Below are 24559 nucleotides of genomic sequence, written 5' to 3' on the forward strand. Positions count from 1 at the left end.
AAGTAAGGCATGTACAAAGAAATTATCTCCTGTTTTATTCTACTTTTGTTTTTTGGCTTTGAACTTGCCTGTGCATTACAAAGGGTATAATTTATTCTGGACTCAAATATAATTCAAAATAAGGGCTACGGCATAGATCTACCAAAAGTTCATGTATATAAATCCCCTTACCAAATTAACTGGGAATCTGGAAAATACATGGCTATTGGGAACAACTGGAGTGTTCATAAACTGAAACATCTGAGGAAGATAATTTGCCCATACGTGAAGAATCAGGCTACAGCTTTTACCCGAAGAACAATTTACTGAACTTGAAAGAATCTTGGGATTAAGCGCTAACGATGGAGAAGATGATTATCTGAGAAGGAGTATCTTAGAATCTCCTCTGCAATTCTTCACAAATTTGAGACAGGCAATGCAGTGATTCATCCTCTTGACTATAGCTGCAAAGAAAAATCACTGAAATTGGTACACTTGAATATCAGACTATTTTCTTTTTAATTTCTATAAAAGGAAAATTATACTTTAAATGTTTTCTTCCATTAATCACTTGTTTTTCTTAAAATACTAAAATATTTGATGTCATTTATTAAAAATATCTTATAAAATCAATTCATTTGATATAACACAAAAAACTAAATAATCATATAAAATTTTGAAAGTTGAAAAATATTCAATAATGAGAAGACACTCAGAGTTGCATTTGTATTATATTTTCCCTGTATTCATAGCACCAAACACATATCTCCCCTGATCCAATTGTATCTATATAGTGCAGCTCAGTGTTTAAACAATTTCCTGTTGGTGGTGAAAACACCCATTATATTGCCAATAGCTAGCATAGCTAGGCACACAGTAGCGACTCATTAGCCATTTTCTAAAATGTACTTGGTAACTGATTCTAAGAGAAAAATATATAATTGACAAATTGAAAACAGAAAAACTTATAATTTATAGTTTTATTTTACAATAAATCTAAACCTGCAAAATGTGTTTAATATTTCAAAAACAGTATCATTAATATGATTTTTGTTTGGCAAGAAATCCAAATTTTCCAAGTCTAACCACTTACAAATAATTTCACTTTTATGACCTTAAAAAATTTAAGTACATCAGCTTGCTAAATTATATGTAAGTTAAATGAGCCTTTTAAAAGTATAGCATTTTCATTTTTCAAATGATTCATTTGGTCACAGATTGATAGTACTTTAAGATTAGTGACTATCACTATATGTGTTTCATAATTCAGTAATTTTCTAATCTTGTTAAAAGCATCATTTTAGACATCATTTCATTCATAGTTCATTTTTCTTCTTTATAACCTCAAGTAAATGTAATATTCATATGCATTTAAAAATACCCCAATTAATTTTCACACATCCTAAATATTCATATTTACCATCTGTCATTGTTTAATATACTTGTAATTGCTTTAAGGAATCCCACATAAGAAAATGAGCTAAATGCTCATGTAGTTCAATATATGCAACATGACCAGAATGTCAGAATATCAAGATTATATCAATACTTAAGTCAAATTTTTGCATTAAACTATACATGAAAACTTGTCATTTACAGGAAAATTCAGTTATTCAGAAGATCTTCACCTCCATTTTTGGGAGGTGGTTATCATTTTTTCCAAATCAAAAAAGATGCAATGCTTTTTATAAAGTAGGAAATTCCTCTCTAGTAAACCATAGTCTTTGTTACAATTATCTTCATTCAAAAATATATTTAGGAAAATACAAACCTATTTTCTCTAAAAGTGGAAAAAGTTAAGCCAACAACAGTGACAAACAAGTTATTTAACCTTATCCACAGGCAATGCCTGAACTTGTCTTTAGCTCAAGTAAGATCAATCTATTGTTAAATCACAGCCTCATGGAAATGACAATTTTTAGAGAATGAGCAATATCCACAATAAACATGGAAATATTTAATATTCCCCTTGGATTTTTGTTTCTTTCATTGTAGAGATTTTATTCATATTTTTATACCATTAAGTAATGTTTGCATAGTGATAAAAAGTTTTCAGGAAGCATTTTTTCCATTGAAATGTATTAAATCATGCATATTCAAAATAGCATCTCATTTATGGCATCATGGGAAAAAGCTTTCTGGGAGAAAATTCTGTCTTCCAGCAAAAAAAAAAAAAAAAAAATCCACCAGTGTTTAGAAATGTAATGGTTCATAAATATCAATGAATAGTATTGGAATTGCTGAAGCAAAATTAAAATCATTTTTTGGAGTAGCATGAGGTTATCTTCTTTGCTTATATAACAAGTATCACATGTGATACACCATTCCCTGATGTTTAATGACTTCAATATTCATATTGACATCATGATGTTTAAATGATTAAAATTCATAATAAAATGAAGACCAGACCCTTTTATTTAAAATGTAATGTATTGAAGATGCATTAGAAAAGAAAGAACATGAATTGCAATTAAGGGCAACAGAATGATTCAAATGATTAGACACAGGCTAGTGTTCTAGTGTTGAACTGGAGGTTTGATGGTCCTCTAAAATACATGCAAGATATCAGAGTAAGATGGGAAGTGAACTAAAATACAAACTTACATAGCAAATTCAGAACTACCTGGATGACTTGAGATCTCTCACTATCTCTAAGTAAACACAAATATCAAAGAGATCAGTGTTGTATAGTAGGTTAACCTGCCATTTGTGACACTGATATCCCATATCCAAGTGCCAGTTTGAGTCCTTCCTGCTCTGTTTCTGGTCAGTTTTCTGTTAATGTGTCTTGGAAGGTAGTGAAAGATAATCTAAGTGCTTGGGTCCTTGCAACCCATATGAGAGACCAGGGTGGAGCTCCAGGCTTTTGTGGCCATTTGGGAAGTGAACCAGTGAACAGGAGAGCTCTCTCTCTTTTGAACTCTCTCTCCTTTCTCTCTCTCTCTCTCTCTCTGTGTGTGTGTGTGTATGTGTGTGTGAGTCCCTCTTTCTATTGCTCTACCTTTTAAATAAATAGATATTTTAAAAATACTGAAGACAAATTTTGTGGGAGAACATTAGAAAAATGTGTTCTAACACAAGGAGAGAAAAGGGAATGTGCTTCTCACATTAAGTCAAGTGAAAGGGCAACAATGAGATAACTCAGAATGATGCTAGTCGTACACTTCATGGAACACTTTACACTTATGTTAGCATTCATGCTTGAAGAACATAGCACTAGATTCTACCACACTGGCCAGTGGTAATACAGGAGAAAGAGATAGATAGATGATAGATAGACAGACAGACGGACAGACAGACAATACTTGAGGGAATAGTATCATTGATAATAAAACAAATTATATGTCCAGTAGACTAAGAGGAATCATATAGGAAAGAATTTTGTATTTGAGCCCCAGAGAGCTTCAATTGACAGAAGTCAATGAGGCAATTTAAAAAGTTAAGGAAAGAGTAGTAGTTAGACTAATAAAATTGGTATTGTCTGTGAAATGAGAGTTGTGGGCAGAAGGGAAAAGTAAGGAAGCTCTAAAATTTCCTAAAATGTCTTGCATGAGAATTTCTTTTAAACCCTTGCTTAGACTGGAAAGTAGTAGATATCTTAAATTACCACAAGTCAAGGAAGCCTTTTATTTCTGCTGTTTTGTATACATGGTCGTAACCAAAGGGTCAAACAGGCGAAGCAAACCGAGGAAAAGGAAGTTATCTCTAAACTTCCTCATAAATCACGTTAGTAAAACTATGTCCCAAGTAAATATGAACCCATGATGGAAAAGTATTTGCTACAAACCAGAATGTGGTTATGATTAATTGATGAAACTACGGATTAAAATTGCTTAACAGATATTTGTTTTGGGATTTGGAATGAAAGAAAACTTACACATTATTTAGAATTAGAAGAAACAGAGAGCAAGAGAGAGAGACAGCTCATATACACTGGTTCACTCCCAAATGCCCACAGGAGTTGGACCTGGGAGCTGGGAACAAAATCCAGGTCCCCCATGTGGGTGATTAGAACCCAGTTACTTGAACCACTACTCTTGCCTCCCAGGGGCTGCATTACCAGGAAGCTGGAGTCAGGAGTTAGAGCCAGGAATCAAACCCATGTACCCTGATGTGGTGCCTTAACTGGCATTTTAACTGTTAGGCCAAATGTTCTTCCTTACCAAATGAATTTTCAATGGTCACTGGGAATGATAAAACTGCTTTCTGTTGATAAGTCCATATGTCATGCTTGTTCAATATACTACTTATAAGCATAAAAGAAAATTCTATTTGGGTATCAAAGCATCCACAAATATCCTTGGAGATAAAATACTTCTAATAAAACAATATATATATTTGTCTTTTCTACCTTAAATTCATATTTAAAACATATGGTTGGAAAACATCAATGACATAGTTCCTAAATTGTGCATACTACACAGGACAAGCTTCAATCTTCCAAGTGTGTCCATACGATCAGGTATAGAATTCTATACATAGAAGAATATTTAGGTAATAAAAATGTTCAATACAAAAATAATATGAATTTAGAGGATGACAGAATCCATTCAGAGGTTCTACAAAATAATAAATAGAAGATAAAAGGATTTTTATTATTAGGAATGTGTGTATTTTCTATATGGTTTCACAGCAATCATCAGAGCCCACGCAGTATAACAATGAATTTCCCATGTAATTGTGAAACTGAAAACTGTGTTAAGAGCACTGCTGATGTGCTGTTAATCACGTCTTTCTTGCACTAGAGTTATAAAAACCAAGCCATTCTTTTGACATCTCATTTCAAAAATAGCAAATTTGTCATTAAACCAGAGCTATAAATTCCAGTTATTGATATCTCTATTGGCACAGTGGCATGAGAAGCTATAAATATTACTTACATTCTTATTACAAACTTGAAAGTCCAACTTAGAAGAAAGATAAATCACTCTTAGTTCTTAGAAGATAACCTAGAAACAGAGAATTATATGAAGTTCTGTATCATAAAAATGAAATTGTTCAAATTCTACTTAATTCTGTCTTATCAACTTTCCCTACATTCAAATATCTCAGTTAATAAAAATTAATTATACCCTGCATAGATCCATTCAACATGCATTTATGTGACTGGAAACATTCTAAGAAATGAAGACACACTAGTGAATGAGATCAGATGCATGTACTGTTTACCTGAAGAAAGCATGCTAGTATTACGGGCACAAAATGATTCATTGTGGTTTATGAAGAAGCTGTGGCTTTCTATTCTCTTCTTGACTAAAAAATATGGATTTCAATAAAAATTTTGTCTGTAATACTCTTCTGAAACAGCTTTTGACAATGTTATGGATTCTCTCCATAGTGCCAAATTCTTAGTGCTCAATTCTTTGTTTTCATTTATATTCAAATTCTCAATGGTGTTTACTGTGGGCCCCTGTCTGGCTCTTCAAATACAGCACTTGATATGTAGATCACCTCACTGTCCTGGCTTTCTGTCATACTTTTGCTTCTTTTCAGTCTTATTTATTCAATGCTCTTCCTCCCAATCTCAGTTTTCTCTTCTCAGTTTTCAGTATCTTTATCTATTCTCATTACCCTCTCTATCATTTTTCCTATAAGTTTAAATACTGCCTGTATTTTGACAACTTCCAAATTTTATCTCCATTTCAGTTTGCTCTCCTGAAATTTTAAATTATTTAAGTCCAGAGCTAACTTGACATTTCTCCTTGGATGAAGAATAAGAATCAAATATTACTTGGCCAACAGTAATATTTCTACCTCCAAATCTGTTCTCCATACAGAATTTTCACAGACCCATATGTTTGGCCAAAAAATTGTGTCATATCTGATTCATTTCTTTATCTCACATCAAATGCATTAGAAGATTTTGTTCTTTCAGTCCCAAGTTCCAAGCAATATATTTTATTTCCTAGATTATAATTAAAGCCAACTTATCTTTTCATCCCTAATTTTTATTTCCAAACTCAGCTTCCTTCTCCATGGAAACCAAATGATCTTTTGAATATTTCAGGGTCATCATATCACTTCTTCAATGCCTCCAATATTTTCCATAACAAGAGGATAATCTGACATCCTCTTGATCAGTGTCTCACCATAATGAACTAGCACTGCAAACTCATTGACTTCCATCCCTCTCTATTGCTTTTGTGTGAGCCACCTGAGACTTCACTCTTTATGGTTCTTTAAACACAATAAGCAAACCTCCCTCAAGTTCTTCAGTTTTCTCCCAGATACTGGCATGGTGCCTGCTGTAATCTGAACATGCTGCCTAAAATCCAAGTGTTGGAAACTTAATAGCCAATGCAATAGTGTTGGTAGATGGGACTTCAAGGGAGGAGTTCTGTTCATGGGTGTGCCATCCTCATGTATGTGCTAACACGACCATGGAGAGGGTCTGTGGGTGTGAGTTCCCTCTCTCTCTTCTACTCCTGTGTTGTGTGAGGACACAGCATTGGTCCCAGTTTTACACTTCTGTGCCCCCCACCAGATACAGATGCAGCCAGAAAGCCCTCACCACTCAGCCACATCTGCCAACACCTGGGTTTTGTACTCCTCAACCTTAAGAATTGTGAGAATTCTGTTCCTTATAAACTACCTGGTTTGTGATATTCTGCTATAGCAATGGACCAAGCACCCTTTAATACTTCATTCAGATGTTTGTTAAAATGTCACTTCTTAAATTCTTTCTCTGACCTATTTTATTAAAAATGGTTGAATGTGATCCCATTCTGACCTCATTATCTACATTGTTTTACTTCTTAGCACTTATCACCAACTGATATTATATTTTATATGTACCTGTTTATTGCTTGTGAATGATTAATAAAACATCAGCTCTTTTAAGGAAGGGGCGTTGTCTTTTATTAATTGTTATATAGTATCTAGCAGAGAGGGGGGTATTAAAAATGTATTAAGCAAAAGAATGATTATCATATATGATTCCATGAAGAAGTATAAGTTCCATAATGTATACAGGGTACAAATATTCATATTCAGAGTGATTTTTAACTGTAGTAGACCTCTATTAAATTACTGAATTTAGAAAATATATGGGTACAGATTTTTCATTAAACATGTATGTAAACAGTAATACAAATTAATTAAAGTTAGAAATGCATGTATATTAGTTTATCTGTCTATTGGATATAATAGTTTAATTGATGTTATAGGATAGATTTATATATAAATGTATACTTAATATATTATAGTTATTATATAAAATAATTCTATAAAGTTCATTATATAATTATTTAATATATATTAATAACTTCTATTATACTACTACTCAAAACACAAAACAGTTTTAGAAGATTCTTGCAAAATACAATATGTTGAAATATAAGTATTTAAGACAGTGAAAAAATTGCACTTGATATTTATGTCAATCCTATCAAGAAAATAACATGAATCATATTAGAAAGCTATACTAATAACAACAAAATATGGTAAAAAGTCAGCAAAAATATTATGATGACTATTTAAAATCATGATTATGAACCAACTCTCATTAATAGCAAGTTAATAGCTTATCATACTTAGAGATATTTGATAATACTTAGCAATTAGGATGTAAAGTCAACCTTCTATAAATTATTTCAGTAACACTTAAAGATATATAATCTTCAACCCAATATTTTACAAATTCACTAATTTTAGCACTATATGTTTTAGCAAGTCTTGACATTTTCCATTTTTTTTTCCTTGCCTAATACATAGCGGTGTTTATTTGTGGTACTAATTTACATTTCCCTGATGAACAATGCTAAGCATTCCTTCATGAGTTTATTGAGTATCCAAATACCTTCTTTTTTTAAGATTCATTTTATTTATTTGAAAAACAGAGTTACAGAGAGAGTCAGAGACAGAGAAACAGAGAGGTCTTCCATCCACTGGTTCACTCTCCAAATGACCACAATGGCTGGAGCTGGGCTGACCCAAAGCTAGGAGCCAGAAGCTTCCTCCAGGTCTCTCATATGGGTGCAGGGCCCAAGGACTTGGGCCATCCTTCAGCTGCTTTCCCAGGCACATTAGCAGGGAGCTGGATCAGAAATGGAGCAGCCAGGACTTGAACTGGCACCTACAGGGGATGCCAGCAATGCAGGCATCAGCTTTACTCATTGTGCCACAGCACCATCTCCCAAATACCTTCTTTAACTGAATATTAAATATCTCTTTTAATGAAGTGACTGCTCAAATCATTTGTCTATTTTTTAAAAATTGAATTACTTGTTTCAATTATTTATTCCATTTTGAAAATGATATATTCTGGACACAATTCCTTTAGCTGATTTGATACCAATCTTTGTACTGTTGTAACAAAAATTTGACCAAAAACTGAAAGTTCAGTTTTTTGATAAAGTAAAATTTGCCATTTTCTAAAAAGAAAAATATATATACATACATATATATATATGTGTGTCTTTGGCTGTGTTTTTATTTAAAAAAAATAAAAACTTCACCTAATCTAAGTTAACAAAAAGTATCTCCTGTACTTCACTTGGAAACTTTATGTTTTTATCTTTTGTTTTCTGGCAGATTTAAGTGAATTTTTATATCTGGTACCAGGTATAGATGTAGAATGTTGTTCGTGTTTGATTCATTTGTTTTGCATATGTAAGTCCACACATCCCAGCAATACTTATTAAAGATTTATAATTTCTTTAATAAAATCTTTAATGGAAAAATAATTAAATCTTTAATAAAAATTTAAGATTTTTTCATTATTTTAACAGAGTTATTTCTGTACTTCTGTCAGCAATTAGTTGTTTGGGGACTGGCATAGTGACACATTGAGTTAAGATGCAGCTTCCAGCTTTGGCTTCCAGTATCATAGCACAGGTTCTAGTCCTGGCTACACTGTTTCAGGTACAGCACCCTGCTAATATACTTGGAAAGTCAATGCAACTAGGCCCAAGTGTTTGGGGCTCTGTCACCCATGTAGGAAACCCAGATGGAGTTCTGGACTTGTGCTTCTAGTTTAGACCAGCCCTAGCCTTTGTTGGGAAATGAGCCAGGAGATAATGTATTCTGTTTCGTTGACCCATTTTTCTATTTCTACTCCAATACCTCTCTCTCTTGATTATTATATTTTTAGTTATATAAGAAAGTTGATATCAGAAAGTGTTATTCTTGTGGTTTTTTTCTTCATCTCAGTATCATATTGGTTATTTTACATTGGTTTTTGAATTTTTTGTAAACTTAGAGTCAATTTGAAAATTTACATTTTAAAAGAAACCTAGTGAATTCTTTATGAAGACTTCATTAACTCTAAGGGGAAAAAATAGGGAGAATTAATATCCAAACATTGCATTTTGTGAAAATAGTATTTTGCCAACAAAAATTTTCTTATTTTGTGACATAAGCAATTTCATTTACTAAATAAAATAAGAAACAATGTTTAATTATATTAAAGTAGAGGTCAGAAATTTCTGTTTGAATTGTCTGAATTGCCTGATTCTGGCTATAAGATTTTTGTCTATATGTGAAGCCAAGCTGAAAGTTTTTTCCTATTTGTCGAAGGGGCAAATTCAATTCCCCAATTATGGCTTTTTTTGTCCAGTTCAAAAAGTGGGTGACTTAACACAATTTTCTGGCTACACTAACATAATTTTCCATTTAACAAGTACAAACAACTGCTATAGCACAACAGATAGTAATTTATGCCTTTATGATAGAGTCCATAGCAGGATTCAGGAATCATTACTTTGAGTAAGGTGCACTCCATGAGACTGATGGGGCTCATAATTTTTATACATAGTATAAAATCACTCACTAATATTTTCCAAAAGCTATTCAGATGATTTAACACAAAAATTAAAATAAAATCAGGATCCCATCATTTTCTAATTTTTTGATAAATAAAATATTAATCTTCAAATATGCTCATAAAATATACTGGTGATTTTATATCTGACTGATGACAAGTGTGACATGACAGAAAACTACTATGACACATGAAAGAAAGTATATGCCCATAGATTTTATATTTAATCCTGGATTTTCACCAGAATTCTTTTATTTCCAAAAAATTCACTTCACTTGCCTATATTAACAAAAGTATTATTTTATAGCCCATGATTTATTCTGATAAGGAACATCTTAAATCATTGTTTCCTTTTTAATGTATTGTTTCTATCAAAAAAAGCTTTTATTTATATAATAAGCTAATCCTCTAGATGATTTTACAGTAGATCATTGGCATCTATTTTTCTGCAGTTCCATAAACAGGAACTCTGAGAAATTTTATCATCATAAGAAATATATATTTTCCATTTTCAAAAGGGAAAATTTGTTGATCCATTTGTTGGTAGTTTCTAATTATCTTTAAATATCTGAAAAATAAAACATTCATCAGTCAACTCAATGTATAGTGGCATAAGGCCATAATTTTACCTAGTTTAGTTTATCTGAATAAGTAACTAAAACACTTAATATTTAATGTTTGACATATCTTGGAAAATTATTTTATTTAGTCACTGTTACCATTTTAAAAATCAATTCAAACCCATGCACATTGTAACTCTCTAGGTTAAAATAAAAAAATTTGAATTAAAGGCAAAAATAATTGTCTCCTTTTAAAAACCTTGGTATTACGTCAATGATTTACTTCCTCCCCAAATCAATTTAGTTCCTTAATTCTTTATAGTACTACTAATATATAATTACTTTGGAATAAAAAAGAGCTTTCATTGATCCTTATTGATTATTTTCTATGAAATGAAAGCTAAATAGTTCAGGTTCTGAAGAAATCTCAGTATTTATTAAGAGATAATGATAATAGTCAAAAATGAAACTATTACAGTCACCTTTTTTAGTATAGCATTCAACATTTTAAAACTATGCAGTAACATGATGTTATTTATATGAGAATTGCTTGTAATTTTATTTTTTTGATAGGTGAGACAAATTTACTATGTCATATATCTTGATTTTCTGATAAGGGAGAATAAAGATTAAACCTAGGAAAGCCAAGCTTTGATTTGTCTTTGGCCAGAGTACTGCTTTAACAGAGAGTACTGAGGCTCTGTGTAATAAAGCCTTTAAAAAAGTAAGATGCTTTAGTTCATTTAAAATCAAAATCTACAACTAGTCACATGGTTCAAATTGGGCTTGGCAAAACCAACTTCAGGGTGGTTAGTATTCTGATGCTCCCAGTAAGCCAGAATTTTACAGTATCTAGCTATTGTCTTTGGACTGTTTTGGCAGAAGATATTTCTGTGCTCACTTCTTCTAAGGCCCTGGTCATTTATTAACTTACAGTTTTTCAAGTCCATCAGGAACATACAGATAACTTCATATAAAATACAATCAGAATATGTTGCCTCCAAGGAATAGACTTGCTAGAAGTTTTCTGTCCTTTGCTAGGAGAAGATCACTGGGAAAGGAGAGAGTCAAGAGTTTCATCACATTTGATCATAAACGAAATATGTAAACAACTATAGAGGTGGTGTAATATTCCCAGACTGCCATCATGCCAGAATTGTGTCACTGCATGAAGAATTAAACCTCTGATGCAATTAACTGCAGACCTCAACAGGGGCAGATGAAAGGACATGGCTATTTTCTTCATTTTTCCCTGTTTTTTTTTTTTTTTATTTCCTTACCTAAACAAAGTAAAAATGGTAATAGTTATGATTACCTGAACTGCAAGTAACAGTTTTCAAATATATTGAACAGAACACATAATATGCTCCCTGGCTTCAATTCAACCCATAGGATTAGACTACAGCTTTGTTGTTCTAATGGCTCAACCGTGTACTAATAAATGCATGCAATTTCAATCTCCCTTTTTTTCCCAAAAAAATGCCGAAGCAAGCTTTTTCTTAATGTAATTTAAATAAGGGATCCTCTCCAGATACAGTCTCTCAAGAGAGATGGTATTCACTCACCTAGAAATCACTATTACTTTCCCAAACAGTTTTTCTGGGGGCTCTATAATGGCCCTTAGAGAATAAACCACAAAGATGAATTTTGGGAAACTTCAATTTGGAAGACCAATATCTTTAATTAAAATCAGGTTAAAATCTAAATATTTCCCCCAAAAAAGGAGAATTATACTGAATTATAGTTGAAATAAATAGAAGCATGGTTTGTTCTCTTCTGCTGTGTTTTAAAAATGGTATTCATTCTGTCGATTATTATTTTTAAATTTGTATTTACTTCTTTTTTATTTTTCTTATTTGAAAGGTGGAGTTACAAGCAGATATATATCTTCCATCCATTCCTTCAATTCCCAAATGGCTACAACGGATGGGACTGGGCCAGGCTGAAGCCAGCAGCTTGGAACTCCTTCATGGTTTCCCACATAACTAGCAGAGGCCCAAGTACTTGGGCCACCTTCTGCTGCTTCCCCAGGCCCATTAGTAGATCACAAGTAGAGCAGCTGAGACTAGAACTGGTGCCTCTGTGGGATGTTAGCATCATAGGCCAACACTTAATGAACTGCATCACAACACTTGCCGCTTTTTACTTCTGTAGTGAGAAGCAGAGAGAAAGAGACTTCCTGTCTTCTGGTTCACTCCTCAAAGCCTGCAGCAGTCAGGTCTAGATGAGGCTGAAGCTGGTACCCAGGAACTCAGTACATATTTCCTACATGGATGGCAGGAACGCAATTAATTACTTGAGCCATCACCAGGGCTTTCCAGGGTGCACATTGGCAGGAAGCTAGAATTGTAGCTCAAACCCAGAAATTGTTAGATGGGTTGTGGACAGCCCAATCAATATCTTGACCACTAGGCCAAAGGCACACTTCCATCAATTAAGTCTTCCTTGATTTTACTTGGATTATCTGTCATTTGCTATCATTGAAATTCCTTTTCTTGTGTTTTAAATCAATTAATACTTTATTGATCAAGGCACTGTAATATTGTTTTGCTTGTTTTTGTTTGTCAGACAAAACAAAGTCAACTAAGTAACCACAGATTCAATTCTAGTCACACAACATTATCACACACATACACATATCTAGCTACCTCATGTATATTATGTTTCAGGAAAACCTCTTTTGAGATCTTATGAACAAGTTCTCAGTTTATTGCATCTCCAAGTATACCTTCTCTGCTAGTCTTGTACTTGTAGCCAGATTTTCCTGCCCTCTCTCCTCTGGCCCAATGTTATATGCTTACTGTTCCTATACTCTTTCTAAGCTTTTCTGAACAATTCTGTTTTTCCTTTTCTTATATTTTTGCTCTTGTATTTGACAATACCAACAGTAAAAGGACAATTGTATCTATAAGGGAAGTGACAACTATAATTTTTTCCATACAGTTTTAAAAGGTCTAACTGACACTTGATCTGTAGTATCAAGTGAGCAAGTGAGGCTTAACTAAGAGACGTGTGTATGTGTTGTGTGTGTGCATGTGTGTATCTGTCTATATATGTGAGTCAGAAACCAGTAAAGTAAAAAGTATGTTGAATAATAGAAATGGAGTGCAATGTCAGACTGATCTGTTTTTAATCAATTATAGTCCAAAATTATAGTCTAAAATTTTTAATCAATTGTAGTCAGAAAAAAAGCCTCAGTGAACAAACTATTAAAAGTTAATAATAAGGCTGGTGCCGTGGCTCAATAGGCTAATCCTCTGCCTTGTGGCGCCACCACACCAGGTTCTAGTCCCAGTCGAGGCGCCAGATTCTGTCCCGGTTGCCCCTCTTCCAGGCCAGCTCTCTGTTGTGGCCAGGGTGTGCAGTGCAGGATGGCCCAAGTGTTTGGGCCCTGCACCCCATGGGAGACCAGGAGAAGCACCTGGCTCCTGGCTCCTGCCATCGGATCAGCGCGGTGCGCTGGCCACGGCAGCCACTGGAGGCTGAACCAACGGCAAAAGGAAGACCTTTCTCTCTGTCTCTCTCTCTCACTGTCCACTCTGCCTGTCAAAAAAAAAAAAAGATTAAAAAAAAGTTAATAATAAATATTTAATTAATTTTTGTGTTAGGTTTGCCAATAGTGCTTTATACTTTGTCAACACGATGTATCTTTTAAAATCTAGTAAATACCTAGACTTAACCAATTTAAGATATTTATTTTAAAGTATGGGCTAACCCTGAAATTTATGCTTAACAGAGAATGCTTATTAAAATCTAGAGTCTAAGCCTGCTTCCTGGGAGCAGGTGTTCAATCAAGACGTTAAGCTGCTGATGTCGCACACAATGAAGTAACTGGCTTTGAATCTCACTTTCTGCCAATGCGTATCACTGGTGCCAGCAGGGATAGCTCAGGGAATTGGGTTCCAGTCTCCGTGTAACAGATCTAGATTCCATTCTTGACTCACAGATTCAGCCCTGGCCAAACTTGACTGCTGCAGAGTGACCAGTACACGACAGCTATCTGTCTCTTTCTCTATTTCTCAAGTAAACAGGGCACATATTATACAAGTAACTCACAAGTATCACAAATATAATGACTGTAATATCGTGATGAGCTCCATTGTATTTTACAAAGCACCAAATTACAGAAGATAAATAATTTAATCAAATACATTATAGAAATTTAGATTCTGAGATTTGAATTATGAGCTTCTAATCTGAAAAGTGTAAATTTCATATTGATGTTGTAGAGAACTGTAGCAATTTTGACCAGAATTATCCCTGTGATATAAAATAATATAATATCTATAAAATAGGAGCAGTTATATTCTATGGGAATAAAATCATATCCAATTAAGCATGGCAGTATAGTTCCATTTCATTGTTTCTTCACTGTTGTTTTTGAATTGAGTATTTGGCCAGCGCTGTGGCTCACTAGGCTAATCCTCCGCCTTGCGGCGCTGGCACACTGGGTTCTAGTCCCGGTCGGGGTGCCGGATTCTGTCCCAGTTGTCCCTCTTCCAGGCCAGCTCTCTGCTGTGGCCAGGGAGTGCAGTGGAGGATGGCCCAAGTCCTTGGGCCCTGCACCCCATGGGAGACCAGGAGAAGTACCTGGCTCCTGCCATCGGATCAGCGCAGTGCACCGGCCGAAGTCCACCGGCTGCAGTGACCATTGTAGGGTGAACCAACGGCAAAAGGAAGACCTTTCTCTCTGTCTGTCTCTCTCACTGTCCACTCTGCCTATCAAAAAAAAAAAAAATGAAGTGAGCATTTATGAGGATTTGTTGAAAATATTTGAACAAATATTTTGACAAATCAAAAAAAGCTCCATGCCATATCATTCCAATTATTTGACAGTTGAAATCTATGTTAATTGTAAGAACAGGGGATGCTGGCAGCTAAAGGGGTGGAAAGGATGAAAAGGTAGAGAATATTTAAGGCAGTGAAACTGTTGCACAGTGCTGCAATGATGGATAAAAATCATTGAATGAATTTGTTTATCAAAACCCATAGAATGTGCATGAAGTAGATATTAATAATGATGTCTCAATGTTGATTCATCAATTTAACAAATGTACCATTCTGAGAAGGAAAATAAGATTGGCCTCTTTGTTGACATTGACATGTTGGTTCTAATATTAATATGAAAATACATAGGAAAAAAGAACCAAAATGAATATGAGCTTAAAATCCCTGATTTAAAGACTTATCATCATTTACAATAATCAAGATGAGGGCTATCTGTGTATGAAGGAATATGGAATTCAACAGACCAAAACAGAGAGTCCATAAACTAACTGTACACAGCAAATCAATTTTTTAAAGATTTGTTCTATTTATTTGAAAGGCAGAGTTACACAGAGAGAGAAGGAGAGAGATCTTTCATTTGCTGGTTCACTCCCCAGATAGCTGAAACAGCTGGTGCTGGGCCAGGCCACAGCCTGGAGCCAGGAGCTTCTTCTGGGCCTCCCTTTGGGTGCAGGGGCCTAAGGACTTGGGCCATCTTCCACTGCTTTCCCTGGAGCACAAGCAGGGAGCTGGATAAGAAGCAGAGCAGTCAGGACTCAAACTGGCACTCGTATGGGATACCAGCACTGCAGACAGTGGATTAACCTGCTGTGCCACTGTGTCAGCCTCACAGTCAATTAAATTTCAAACTATCTAGTTAACCCAGTCAGAAAAAGGATCATTTTTTTTAACAAGTGTCCCTAGGTTAACCTGATATCTGAAGAAACAAAAAGGAACCTTAACTACCATGCACTGCATAACAAAAATTCATCTGAGATAAATAATAAACCTAAATGTGTGACAATTTAAATTGGGAAAAACTTTTTGACCTTAGCTATAGAGCATATTAACTATGAATCCACAAAAAAAGACTGATCATTTAACTTCATCAATTGAATTACTTCCTTGCTAATCAAAAGATAACACTTATATTAGCATTTTATTGTGACACAATCATTGACTACAAATACAGCAGCTTAAAAATATCCATTTAGTAACTCACAGTTCTGTAGTTCCAAATCTGACACAAATGTGTTTGTTTCTCTACTAAGCTTACGGCAGTGCTGAAATGCTAATGTTGGCTGAATGTAGTATTTGTCTGTTGGCTCCAAGGATAATTTGGTTCCACAGTCATTATTCTTTGACAGAATTGAGTTCTGTGGCAGAAAGACAGGTCCCTCGTTCCTTGCTGGTTTTCAGCTACTTGAGGCCGCTTGTTTCCCCCACCACATGTCTGCCTTCCCGTGCAAGTCAGCAGGACACATCAAATCCTTCTAATCATGGATTCTCTGGCTTCTGTTTCCAGGACCAGCTGCACATACATATTTGCTTTTAAACAGTTCAAGTAATCTAGTCATCCCCACCTGGCAAAGCTCTCACTGTCTCATATAAAACTACATAATCACGTGGGTGCAAGCTATCCCAGTTACGCGTCTGGATACTGTGGATCAGAGTATGAGAAATCTCATGACCATTTTAGAATCCTGACCCCCACAATCCACACTCTAATACCAAATATGCACGGCGGTCACAGATAAAGAACACACTCACTGCTCCCAAACTCAGTAAGGTATCATTCCATTGTAGCACCACCTCAAGCCTGAAGTTTTATCTCCTTTTCCCAAATGTAAAATCTCTCATCTAGAACTGGTAGAACGGATCTCCTGGGTCATTACAGGCAACACTTCATGACATGCAGCTCCTGCAGTCTGATGTATCAATATATGTGGACTCTAAAATTAATTTAGATGAGAATGGGTCCCAACCCAAACTATATAAAACAACAGGAAAGTCACAGGATGATGGCTGCAGAGCTTCAAAAAGGACGATTTAAAAAGGAAGGAAAACGAAAGGTAAACCGCATTCACTGCTCTGAAACAGTTACAAAATTTGAAATGAAAGGGGGAGTTTCTTGACTAGAAGGTGAGTCCTGAAAGTCCTCCCCTGTGGATGCCACTACTGGCCCTTGGGGCTCTCAGCTCTATCCTGCAGGCTCTGGGTCTACCCTTTGAGTCAACATCTCACTTGCATAAAAGGCAGCAAAATTTTAATACAAATAGCTTAATCACTGTGCCAGGAAAATATTGTGGGTTTCACAGCTTCCTTTTATTTTGTGTTCTCTTATTAGTTTTTCTGCCCCACCTATGTTTTTGCTGATATGATTTTCTTTAGAACCTTGCAGATCCCACAGGGGCTGACTCTACTGGATAAAAATCACTTCCACCGGGGCTTGCGTTGAGGCATAGCAGGTAAAGCTGCTACATGTTGTGCCAGCATCCCATAAGGGTGCCGGTTGAAGTCCTGGCTGCTCCATTTCTGTTCCAGCTCCCTGCTAATGTGCCTGGGAAAACAGCAGAAGATGGCCCAAGTGATTGGGCCCTGCACCCAACATGAGAGACCTGGAGCAAGCTTCTGGCTCCCGGCTTTGGGTCGGCCCAGTTCATACCATTGTGGCCATCTGGGGAGTGAACCAGCACAAGGATCATCTCTCTCTTTCTCTCTTTCTGTAATTCTGTCTTTCAAATAAATAAATAAATCTTTAAAAAGAATTACTTTCACCAGTGATCATGTGATAATCACTTCTCTACCCTCCTAGAAACCCTGCAGTGGCAATGATAAAACATCTAAGGAATGCCTTCCACTATACTTCTATATCATGCTTTTGGAAACAATGTTAATGTCTTTAGCCATCAGGGTAGGCTTCTAAAAAAAATCATTGAGTTTTTGTCTAATAGTTCTTTACATTTTTGTTTAATAGTTCTTCCCGCAGTCTATCTCTTCTCACTAATATTACAAGCAGCAAGAAAGGAAGGACTGTCTTCAACACTTCGATTGTAAATCTTCTTAGTTCTCCATCCAATTTGTCCCTTACAAGCTCTGCTCTCCACAAAACTGCAGGATATATTTTGCCAAGGTTCCTGCTACCACATAAAAGTATCTTCTTCCCTCCAGTTTCTAATAACATATTTCTCACTTCCTTCTGAGCCCTCATGAGGAGCATTCTAAAATCTAGATTTCAAATAAATGTCAGTTAAATGATTTAGTCTTCTGGGAAGATCATTCAGAATTTCTTTATAATAGTCTTCACTTCCTTCTGAACTGTAACCAGCATTGTCTTTAAAGTACAGTTTTCTATTAATTTTTCAAGCAAAGAGAGGCTTTGAAATAATGCTTCTTAAAGTTCTCCCAGATTTCTTCCACTGACCAATTCTAAAACCATTTCCACGTTTTATATTTTTATCATGGAAGTACCTTACTTCTGGTACCGAATATGCATTACTTTTTTATTGGTATATTACCAATTTAGACACTTTAAATATTTTATGACTACACGCTTAGTAGCTTAAACCAATTTCCATTTATCAGTTAACACTTCTATAGGTCAGAAATTTGATTCTGTGATTGAGTTCTCTGCAGAGTGTAAACGAAGCTGAAGTCAAGAGGTTGATTGGACACAGTTCCTGTCTGGAGGCTTTGGGGAAAATTCAGTGTCCAAGCCCATTCTTTTTGTTGGCAGAATTCATTTCCTTGTGGGAGCGGACTGAAGTCCCCACTACTCTCAGCAACTAAACGCATGCATTATTTACCACGTAGTGGTCCCCCTCCACGTTCAAGCCAGTAATAGGATATCCAACCGTTTTCATTCCCTTACTTATTTTAGTATCATAGGGAAGAAAAAAATGGGGGCCAGCATTGTGACATAGCAGGTAAAGCCACCACCACCTGCGATGCCCACACCCCATATGGGAGCCAGCTCACGTCCACTTCAGATCCAGCTCCCTGATAATGGCTTGGGAAAAGCAGCAAATGTGCTTGGGTCCCATGTGGGAGACTGGATGAAGGTCCTGGCTCCTGGCACCTGGCTCCTGGCTTTGGCTTGGTGTTGGACGTTGGGGAAACTTGGGGAGTAATCAGCAGACAGATCTCTTTCTCTCTCTCTCTTCCGCTCTCTCTGTAACTCTGATCTTCCAATAAATAATTCTAAAAAAAGAACAAGAAAAATGTAAAAGAAAAATTGCTTTTAAATGGCTCTGGTAATTAGGTGTCACATTCAAATATTCTCCTTAAGATTGATTGTGTCGGTATTGGTGTGACTGGCTGAGTCTTCCCAGTGAGCAAGCCATGGCAGTCTTGGCAGCCCCACGTGGCTACTGCAGCACTAGCTTGTCACTTGTTGGTCCTGCTCAAAATACTTCAGTTCTGCTCTGCAAGGATATGTAATAACTGCAGACTGGTGTCTGTTTAATATGAGAAAATGGAAACTGAACAGCCGGAGGAAACCTTGCCCAGCACTGAAATCAATGGTGAACTTCTAAAACATCCCACAGAAGATACGGCAGAGAAACAAGCATTTAAAGGATCTAGAAACACTGATGGGATGGTTGAATTACACATTCTGCTTCAGAGCAAGAACCCCGGGGCAGGGATTGAAGAAGGAGGCAAGACTATCAAGGCTCTCTGTCCAGACTACAATTTCAGTGTTTCAGTCCCAGACAGCAGTGGCTCTGAGTGCATACTGAGTATCAGTGCTGATATGAAACACTGGAGAAATTCTGAAGAAAATCATCCCTACCTTGGAAGAGGGCCTGCAGTTGCCATCATCCTCTGCAACCAGCCAGCTCAGCTCAAATCTGATGCTCTTGAATGCTTAAATTACCAACACTTTAAAGGAAGTGACTTTGACTGTGAGTTGAAACTGTTGATTCATCAATCTGGCAGGAGGAATTATTGGGATCAAAGGCACTAAAATCAAAGAACTTCAAGAGGGCGCTCACACAACAATCACGCTTTGTCAAGAACACTGTCTTCATTCCACTGATAAAGCTGTTCTTATTGGAGTAGAGCCTGATAGAGTTGTAGAATGCATATAGATCATCCTTGATCTTGTATCTGAGTCTGACATCAAAGGACGTGCACAGCCTTATGATTGCAATTTTTTTACAATGAAACTTATGACCATGGTGGTTTTACAATGATGTTTGATGACCACCATGGATGTCCTGTGGGATTTCCCATGTGGGGAGGAGGTGGTTTTGATGACCTCCTAGTCATGGTGGCATTTCATGCCTCCTTCTAGAAGAGAGTATGACAATACGAGCCTTCATTGGGGACCACCACCTCCAACTCCTCGTCAATGAGTCTGAGGTCATAACAGAGCTCCTAATCTTCCTCTTCCACCTAGAGTGGTGATCTAATGGCTTATTACAGAAGAGGAAGACCTGGAGACCATTATGATGGGATGGTTGGTTTCAGTTCTGATGAAGCATGGGATTCTGCAATAGATACATGGAGCCCATCAGAATGGCAGATGACTTATGGACCACAGGGTGGCCCTAGACATGATTATTCCTATGCAGGGGGTCGTGGCTCATATGGTGATCTTGGCCGGCCTATTATCACTGCCTAAGTAACTATTGGCTGGATCTATTATTAACAAAGGTGTTCTGCCAGTGCCGCAGTTCTATAGGCTAATCCTCCACCTAGCGGCACCGGCACACCAGGTTCTAGTCCCGGTCGGGGCGCCAGATTCTGTCCCGGTTGCCCCTCTTCCAGGCCAGCTCTCTGCTGTGGCCAGGGAGTGCAGTGGAGGATGGCCCACGTGCTTGGGCTCATGCACCCCATGGGAGACCAGGAGAAGCACCTGGCTCCTGCCTTCGGATCGGCGCGATGCGCTGGCCGCAGCGCACCAGCCATGGCGGCCATTGGAGGGTGAACCAACGGTAAAAGGAAGACCTTTCTCTCTGTCTCTCTCACTATCCACTATGCCTGTCAAAAAAAAAATAATAACAAAGGTGTTCAATGGACTAAACAAATCCATCTTGACTCAGGAGCATCCATCAAAATTGATGAGCCTTTAGAAGGATTCAAGGATCAGATCATTACCATTACAGAAACACAGGACCAGACACAGAATGCACAATACTTGCTGCAGAACAGTATGAAGCAGTATTCTGGAAAGTTTTTCTAAGACTAGTGAAGAAATGAAGAGATCCCTCATCTGGCTGTGCGGTCATGGTAACATTTGGCGGGGGGGGGAGTAGGGTGGGACAGGGAAAAATAGTAACTAGTCCACGTACCCCTGGCATCTGTTCAGAGCAGTGTGCAGAATTTAATGCTCTTTTGTAAGAAGCATTTTATGATTTTTAAAATAAATTTAGTGAACCCCCCGCCAAAAAATTGATGTGTCACATAATATACATGTAATCATGGAAGTAAAATCCATCAGATTCAGAGTTATAAAGATTATCCAGGGATGGTACATGGTAAAAAAGGTACAAAATATCTCAAGTAATCATAGAATTCTGACCACCAATCCAATTTAAGGGAACTAATAGATAAACCATAGTGTAGAAACTAATTGGCAGTATGTATTTATGACAGATCATATAAGGTACATTTTGTATCCAGATCATGTAAAGGCATTCTAAAAATCAAAAATAAAGAAATATATTTGGTGGGTGGATGGGTGGGTATTTAGCCTGGTGAATAAGGCTTGCTGCCTATTTTAGAGTTACCCAAGTTCAGATCTCACCTCTTGCTGCAAATTCCAGCTTCCTCCTAGTGCAGACACTGGGTAAAAGCACTGATGACTCAAGAAGTGGTGCCCCTACCACCCAGAGGAAGACCTGCTTTGCATTCCTGGTTCTCCACTTTGGCTGGTCAAGGTCCTGGCTAAAATTACTTACTTGCAAACTAGATTAGCAGACTGGGATTCTTTCTGTTAGTCTCTCTCTTTGTTTCTTTGACTCTGAAAACAAAGACAGATGGGATAACTACAAAAGTATAGTGGGAAAAAAAAGCAACCTAGCTAATAAGCATATGGAAAACTGCTTACTATATTTAATTATCAGGAATTTGTATTTAATTAAATTAATTAATTTATTTACATGACAGAGCTCAAAGAGAGGGAGAAATAAAGAGAGAGAGGTCTTCCATCCACTGGTTCACTCCCCAAGTGGTTACAATAGCCAGGGCTGTGCCAGGCTGAAGCCAGGATCTAGGAGCTTCCTCTAGGTCTCCCACATGGGTGCAGGGGCCAAAGTACTTGGGCCATCCTCCATTGCTTTTCTCAGGCCATGAGCAGGGAGCTGCATCAGAGGAGGAGCAGCTGGTACTTGAATCAGCTAGCATATGGGATGCTGGCATCCCAGGAGGAGGCTTAACTCACAAAGCTGGCCCCAGGAAATTTCATTTTAAGACCACAATTAAAAATTATTTCACATACACTCATATTACTATGGTTGAAATCAAGAAGCACCAAATGCCACTTAAATGCATTAAAGATACAGAGCAATTTAAATTAATGTTATTTATAGGAATGTAAAATGATATAACCACCGTGGAGAACTGGCCAATCTTGCTTATGAAGTTGAAGATGCATCTTTTCTATGACCCACCAAGGTCACACCTAGATGTTTCCACATAGGAGAAATGGGAAGGTATGGGTGCATACCCACTAAACTAGGGTCTTTTTGCTTATTAAACTTCTTTTTGGTGCACTATTAAGCCTTTATACTGTAATGTAAATTTAAAATATCTTATATTAAAATCAAAAAAAAAAAAAAGAAAAGGAGAAGTAAGGAGGGTAGGAGGAAGGGAGGGACAGAGGAAGAGAATATCATTATGTTCTTAGCATTGTCTCTGCAGTCACACTGACTCTGTTAAAAACTCATTAAAGCAGAAGCCGCACCGCAGAGTCTGCATGCCAGCACTGGAAGGGGAGGTGAGATAAAAAGCTCGGTAACTCAAGACATTGGCGGGGAAAGGCAGAAAGAGCCTACAGGGAACGAGGCCTGAAGCCCCACTGGGGAAAGTTCACCAGGCGGACTGGAGGAGAGAAAAAACGAACAAATAAGGGGAGCCAGCACGGACATTAGCCTCTCCACTCACCTTACAAAGCCGAGTAAGACAAAGAGCAGGCGCCATTTTACATATGTAAAGAGGCACCGGCCATTAGCCAAGCAGAAAAACCTGACTCTGGTGGGGAGAAATAACAGGAGGTTAAGACTTAGTTAGTGAAAGTGAGGAGCTAATGAACTGAGACTGTGAAAATCTGAGGGAAGGGCGAGAGAACTCACCGAGTACACAAACTCGGTAACTTGGGCAAACTGGTGAGAGACTGTTAAGAAATTTGAGACCACACTGAGGGCTCCATAAACTCTTTGTGTGGTCCCAGGAGTAACCAGACAAATACCCACAGGGGCCAGATTTCATACATCAGCTACCCTCAATTCCACTCAGCTGTGTGGAATTACGTCCCAACTGAGTCAGAAAAAAAAAGAGAGAGAGAGAGAGAGAGCAAGTGGGAGAACAATCTGGGTGAGTCACCTTTGGCACACCCTTAACCCTGAAGAACCAAACAGAGCTCTCTGGCCAAACCCATTACAGCCTCTAAGGATCCATCAAAAGCAGACAGTCCACTTAATCTAGAGTCACAGTATAACGAGAAGAAACCAAAGAATATCTCCAATATGCCAAACAACAAATGCAGAAACCGAGGTAACAAGAACAAGGAAGACACTATGACGCCCCCAAATGAAATAGACACCTCAATTCAAGATTATGAAGATGATGAGATAGAAGAACTGCAAGAAGCAGATCTCAAAAAATTGATAAGAACATTAAGAAGTTCTCAAAAACAAATTCTTGAACTACAGAAATCCTTAATGGACAAGATAGAAAATGTCTCTTGTGAAAATGAAATATTAAGGAGGAATCAAAATGAAATGAAACAACTAGTAGAACATGAAACTGTGATAGTGATGAGAAATCTTAATGAAATGAAGAATTCAATTGATCAAATGACAAACATATTATAGAGCCTTAAAAACAGAATGAGTGAAGCAGAAGAAAGAATATCGGACTTAGAAGACAGAGCACAGGAAAATATACAATCAAACCAAAGAAAAGAAGAGGAAATCAGAAATCTAAAAAATATTGTCGGGAATCTTCAGGATACTATTAAAAAATCCAACATTCGGGTTCTAGGAGTTCCTGAAGGCATGGAGAGGGAGAAAGGATTAGAAGGCCTTTTTAGTGAGATACTAGCAGAAAATTTCCCAGGTTTGGAGAAGGACAGAGAAATCCTAGTACAGGAAGCTCATAGAACCCCCAATATACATGACCAAAAGAGATCCTCACCACTTCACGTTGTAATTAAACTCACCGCAGTGAAACATAAAGAAAAGATCCTGAAATGTGCAAGAGAGAAACGTCAGATTACTCTCAGAGGATCTCCAATCAGACTCACAGCTGACTTCTATTCAGAAACCCT

At 36.9% G+C, this 24559-nt stretch overlaps 1 long non-coding RNA gene and 1 pseudogene across 7 annotated transcripts; one reads left to right on the top strand and one right to left on the bottom strand.

The window, feature by feature from the left end:
- LOC149122259 (uncharacterized) lies at positions 1 to 24559 on the bottom strand. Of its 7 annotated transcripts, none has more exons than XR_016220233.1 (6): positions 24452 to 24559; positions 21972 to 22033; positions 19859 to 19997; positions 11234 to 11350; positions 4860 to 4928; positions 1 to 443 (listed from the first exon to the last, which is right to left on the bottom strand). It is a non-coding gene; the product is annotated as an uncharacterized LOC149122259 (long non-coding RNA). The 7 variants fall into 7 exon arrangements; XR_016220230.1 differs by having other exon boundaries at positions 21818 to 22033; XR_016220232.1 differs by having other exon boundaries at positions 21818 to 22033; positions 24427 to 24553.
- LOC100349499 (heterogeneous nuclear ribonucleoprotein K-like) lies at positions 19541 to 21256 on the top strand (annotated as a pseudogene).

This window comes from Oryctolagus cuniculus, chromosome 14 (assembly GCF_051225735.1).
Source record: "Oryctolagus cuniculus isolate XC-2025 breed Fujian yellow rabbit chromosome 14, ASM5122573v1, whole genome shotgun sequence".
Lineage (NCBI taxonomy): Eukaryota > Metazoa > Chordata > Mammalia > Lagomorpha > Leporidae > Oryctolagus > Oryctolagus cuniculus.